This window comes from Quercus suber, unplaced genomic scaffold (assembly GCF_002906115.3).
Source record: "Quercus suber isolate HL8 unplaced genomic scaffold, Cork oak 2.0 scaffold_426, whole genome shotgun sequence".
Taxonomy (NCBI): Eukaryota; Viridiplantae; Streptophyta; class Magnoliopsida; order Fagales; family Fagaceae; genus Quercus; species Quercus suber.
This window is the reverse complement of record NW_027069877.1, coordinates 195235-200625: the sequence shown is the minus strand read 5'-3', so window position 1 is coordinate 200625 and position 5391 is coordinate 195235. Positions and strand designations below refer to the sequence as shown.

Below are 5391 nucleotides of genomic sequence, written 5' to 3'. Positions count from 1 at the left end.
TAAAATCTCTTTATCAACTACAAAAAATAAATAAATAAATAACTCAATCAAGAAGAGTTGAATCAGAAAAGGAGGATGGAAGAAGTTTGGAATGAGATAAAAGGGTTCTTATAGTCTTAGAAAAAAGGAAGAAGCTCTCTCTTTCAAGCTCACCATCTCTCTCTCTTTCAACCCATGCAACACAGGCTTATGGACTCATTCAAACTCACATATGTGACCAAAGGCAAGCTAATCACACATACTCGGGGGGCTAAAGGTTGAGGTACAACTTTTTCACTCAAGACACATGCTCTAATCCTATTTAGTCAATTTTATTTATTCACCAAAAATATCAGAATGTCACCCATATATCATTTTGGGCCTCCATGAATATTTCTCATTGGCCCACAAATATTTCCTATCTCATTATCTATAATAGGCCACCATTCAAAAAAAAAAAAAAACCTCACACGTGTGATCCTAATATTTTTCTTTCAAAAAATATAGTATTACTAATAACTTGATCACACATGACTTGGGGGGAGCTACCCTCTCTGAAACTATGGGTTTTTTTTTGCTATTTTGCTCATGGTTTAGCTTCCCTCAAGCTCACCACTCATCATCTTTAGCCCACACTCATCTAATCTCAGATACTTTCTTCCACTTTTAACACAATCACGGCCCATAAATGTCTCTCAACTAGTCATAAACAGACCACCACACACAAAAAGCCTTAATCTTAGCATTAATCTCATCTCACTCACTCAAAAATATCTCACATTCATCTCATTCATGCCTTATAAATACACACTCACCAAAATCTTAGCTTAATACTTGCTACAGTAAGCTGGGATCTTTCTCTTCCTTCATTCCATCCTATTTTTCCTCTTTTATTTGTAACTATGGAGCCTTTAATCCTTGTTTATTATTATTATTGTAATGAAGGTCATAATGTTTTGGATACTATGGAAATTTTCCCTTATGTTGACTTATTAATAATAATAAGGAAAACATATGATTTTTACCATGTAAACACACTTATTAACCTGGAATTACCCTACCGTTGGAGATAATACCGTACTGCTAGACAACTGATTTGAACTATGATGCTGTAAAATGACTAATAATATAACAAACTAACAACAGTAATATGTTTATTGTGCTCTATTGTTGTTTTCTTGTTAGGGTGCAGCCTCCATCCCTTACTTGGGCGGACTTACACAACATCGAAAGCCTTTGGGTTTTATTTCAAGAGCCCATTGTCGAGTTTCGGCTTGGCTACCCCATATTCTATTTGGGAACATCAAAATTTTCCCCTCAACAATGACATATAAGGATAACACATAATTCAAAAGTTTAGGTATATGAGTTTGGATCTAACTATATGATATTAACTCTTCAACTCCTTTACATTTTTTTCTTCATGAGAAATTTCTCACTCACACATGTATATCCAACAAAAAAAAACATTCAAAGCAGTTTTTGTCCAAGTGATGCTAGAGTCAACAATTCCAACAAATCTGGTTAAATGATAATAGCATAATTAAAAGGTTCATTTTGTTTATTTCTAATTTGACTTTAATTGAAATTGAAATTTCTTAAGAGCTTTGATGGATTTGACAGATAAATTTCATTTATGAGGTTTGATACAATTCAAGCCAAGTGAAGATTTGTCATATGTTAGCTTAAATTTTCATTCCTTCATTATTCATTAAATGCATGCATTGTTAGGTGTGGTTTTTGTTTCATACCTATGGAAAATTCTTAGATACTCTTAGAACATGGAGAAATGATGCTTCCTCCTCTCACATGCATGGTGGACCTCACCATGATTTAATGAGTGGACCCCACCATAAATGTGAGAGAACGGAAAATCATGGTGAGGTCCACGGCAAAATTTGCAGAAAAGCATTTGTTTGGAAAAAAAAATGAGCAAAAAAGCATGCGGTTGATAAATTTAAGTAAGTTAGACTTTTTTTTTTTTTTTTTTTTAAAAAAAAGTGGATCTCAGGTCTATGAAACTCAAGTTCCAAGATTTTTCACAAGGAACTCGAGTTTATGAAACTTGAGTTCTATTCAAATGGAAGTCGAGTTTCCTAGACTCAATTTCCACATTTTTTTTTTCAGACTTCACGCAAGAGGGAATTGTACAAAAACAGTCCAACTTACTAATATATTTCATCCGCATGCATGCTATGCACCAAAATTTTTTCTAAAAAGCTACTATTTGGCAAATTTTGCCGAGGTTCACCATAAATGTGAAAGGAGAGAGCACTATTTTCTATGCTCCGAAAATACCTAAAAATTACTCCATGCCTATATTCTACTTCATTTGTTTCATTGTAGAAAAACATTTTTAACATTTTATTGTGTTTGTTTCATTGTAAACTTTAGTTAAAATTTCAAATTCTTTCTGTTGACCATAAAATCTTTAGTAAAATATTGTAAAACGTTTTATCTAACAAAATTTAATAAAAAATTTTATAAAAACACAAAATGGCTCCTTCTGCCCCTCATTTAGTGGCTAGGTCACTAGCAGTCCGATAGTTTGACGCTCAGACCCCACTGTTTGGCAGCCTGATATACATTTAAGCCAATACGAAACAGGGATTATTGTTATGCATTGAATAATGTACCTATGTGGTAAATACTGACCAGTACAATTAGAAAAAATGAAATTCAAAACATTGGCTTTGATACACCAAAATTATCTTATGCATATGCGTCATGCTCTCTCACAGTGTGTGAGAATTGAGGACACACACACTATGAGAAGAATGACGCATGAGATATCTTCTCCAAGTACTTAAGAGGATATAATTGCATCCAATCTTCTACCAAGTGGTTCCAGTGCACACTTAACGTGAGTCACCTGACAATAAAATGATACTGTTAGACGACATGCAGAACAGGCCAGTTCATTTCAAGCGACAAAGCTGATAACTGTGACGACAAGTCGTTCTGTAAAGGAAACCCACAACGTCCTGTCGTTCATGAAAGTGTTCTATAGACTACATGTCATTCATCTTACTTCAGTAACAAATACTGCAAGTCGTGTCTCTGGGCATCAGGCTTGTTGTTACAGATTGTATTCAGTTAAGCTCAGTTGATTTAGTATTCTTTTTAAAGAGCTATTATAATTGTCACAACTAATTTGAGAGTTAGTACAAGATTAGAGTTGTAAATAAACACATATAGCCTAATCAGATATGCAATAGATCATTCTCAGTCTGATTTCTCTCTCACTCTCTCTCTCTGATTTTGACTCCTTCACTGTGTATATTCCATTCTTGAACCTTAAATCGTATTGGGCGGTGTGAATTCAAGAAAATATCAATGGAAACATGGGTCACTACAGTGTTTTTCCCCAAGCTTGGCCCATTATCAACAAGTGACGAACACATTATGGAATTTTGGTCCAACCGACAACAGTTAGGACCTGGTCGAGACATTGATGGAAGAGTTGAAAGCAATACATTCCACTACGAAGCAACTTAAAAAATTGAAACCGTATGACCAAAGCACTAAAGGAAAAGAAGAAGAAAAAAAGAGTGAAAAAGCAAAACCGATAAGTGGTATCAATCATAAGAATTCTTGATTCCATTTTCCATTCTTGTAAACCTAAAATTCTTGGAGTATTGGCAGTGTCATGTCACATTAAATACTCTGTAATCCGACTCTTGTCCTTCAAAGATATGACTTTTTGAAGCTTTTTTTGGCCTCTAGCTATATGTCGCAATAATTTCCATGACTACCTCTTATTCAGTGTTTGAGGTTGAACTTTTCTCATTCTAGAATTGACTAGAAGCCTCTGTGTATGATTAACTATATATGTTCCAGCTGCAAAAAAATTTTGAGCCACACACTTGTACTTTGTTTATCATGTTGTCTCCAATAGTATCCAAAAAAGACTGTGAAGTGTGAACTGATTTTTGAATGAAAAACAGTTCTCTCTCTTTCCATTGTAGTATCTCCAATAGTATCCAAAAAAGACTCTGAAGTATGAACTGATTGTTGAATGAAAAACAGTTCTCTCTCTTTCCATTGTAGTACTAAAAAATAAAAATAAAAAAAATTCTGTTGAGAGTGGGATTTGAACCCACGCCCTTTCGGACCAGAACCTTAATCTGGCGCCTTAGACCAACTCGGCCATCTCAACTTTATGCTCGAAACCTCAAATTTTATATGTTATATCAAATTCCCGTATGTCCTTTAACAAGGTTAGAATTTTAGCTCTTTACGAATGGTATCTAAGATTGCTTAAGTGGGAGAGGACCTGATGATAAGTTTATTCCTCCATCAGCAAGGTATCTAAAATTAGAACTTTAGTTTTTCTTCTGGAATGGTATTTAGATTATAATTTTATCTATTCTGAAATGGTATCTGAGTAACAGTTCCAAACACAAATCAATCCAAGTCATAGACCACTTTTTCCTAGAAAATGTGTATCCAATATTATATGCTCTCGTGTCACAATAAAGGGCAATATTAAATAAGAAATTAAGAACTAGCAAGTCAATGATTTTATCTCATAATGAACTTTTTTCAAATTGATTATTCAAAAAATTATATTTCAGTTGATGTAAGATACGTTCCCAAGGCTTTCTTCTATTTTCAATGACATGTCTCTGAAAACATACACGTTCCCTAATTTCATTGTTAAACCTATTCTAATCAAAGCTTTATTTGAATTAAGAAGCAAGATCCTAGATAACAAGAATCACATCTTTTTGAAGTGGTAGAGTTGGGGATTAGCACTTTAATGATCTTTAAATTCGTAACCAATGCAATGCATCCTATGTATTCCTTTGATTTTTCTAAAACTTTAATCCAACTTTCAAACCTAGAAAAAGGAAATAGTCGACATTCGAGTCTACCATTGTCAACCCTCCACCATTGGATCATATCATAATGGGGAAAGTTAATGGATGCCCTAAGGGTATTGATTTGGGAAAATTACATTTTATTACCTTAAACTATACTTTATATTACACTTTGTATTCTAAACCTTTTAAATGCACGTTTCGCACTTTAAACTATAACCCTTCTTACATTTTGCATCTTGATGTTAAATATGCTATTAACTAGGATGGAAATTCAAAGTTTAGGAAGCAAAATGTAATCATAAGTATGGTTTAAGATGGTAAAATGTAATTTATATTTTGTTTTTAAAGGATTGAGAAAATGGGTAATTAGGTTTTTTCATATAGTACCATATTTTTCCATCCAAGTTAATAGCAAACTTAATGTCAAAGTGCAAAGTGTAACAAATGTTGATGTAAGATACGTTCCCAAGGCTTTCTTCTATTTTCAATGACATGTCTCTGAAAACATACACGTTCCCTAATTTCATTGTTAAACCTATTCTAATCAAAGCTTTATTTGAATTAAGAAGCAAGATCCTAGATAACA

At 33.4% G+C, this 5391-nt stretch overlaps 1 non-coding gene across 1 annotated transcript; it reads right to left on the bottom strand.

Annotated features, from left to right (window-relative positions):
• Positions 1-4057: 4057 nt before the first annotated feature.
• TRNAL-AAG (transfer RNA leucine (anticodon AAG)) lies at positions 4058-4138 on the bottom strand. Its single transcript has one exon. It is a non-coding gene; the product is annotated as a tRNA-Leu (tRNA).
• Positions 4139-5391: the final 1253 nt, after the last annotated feature.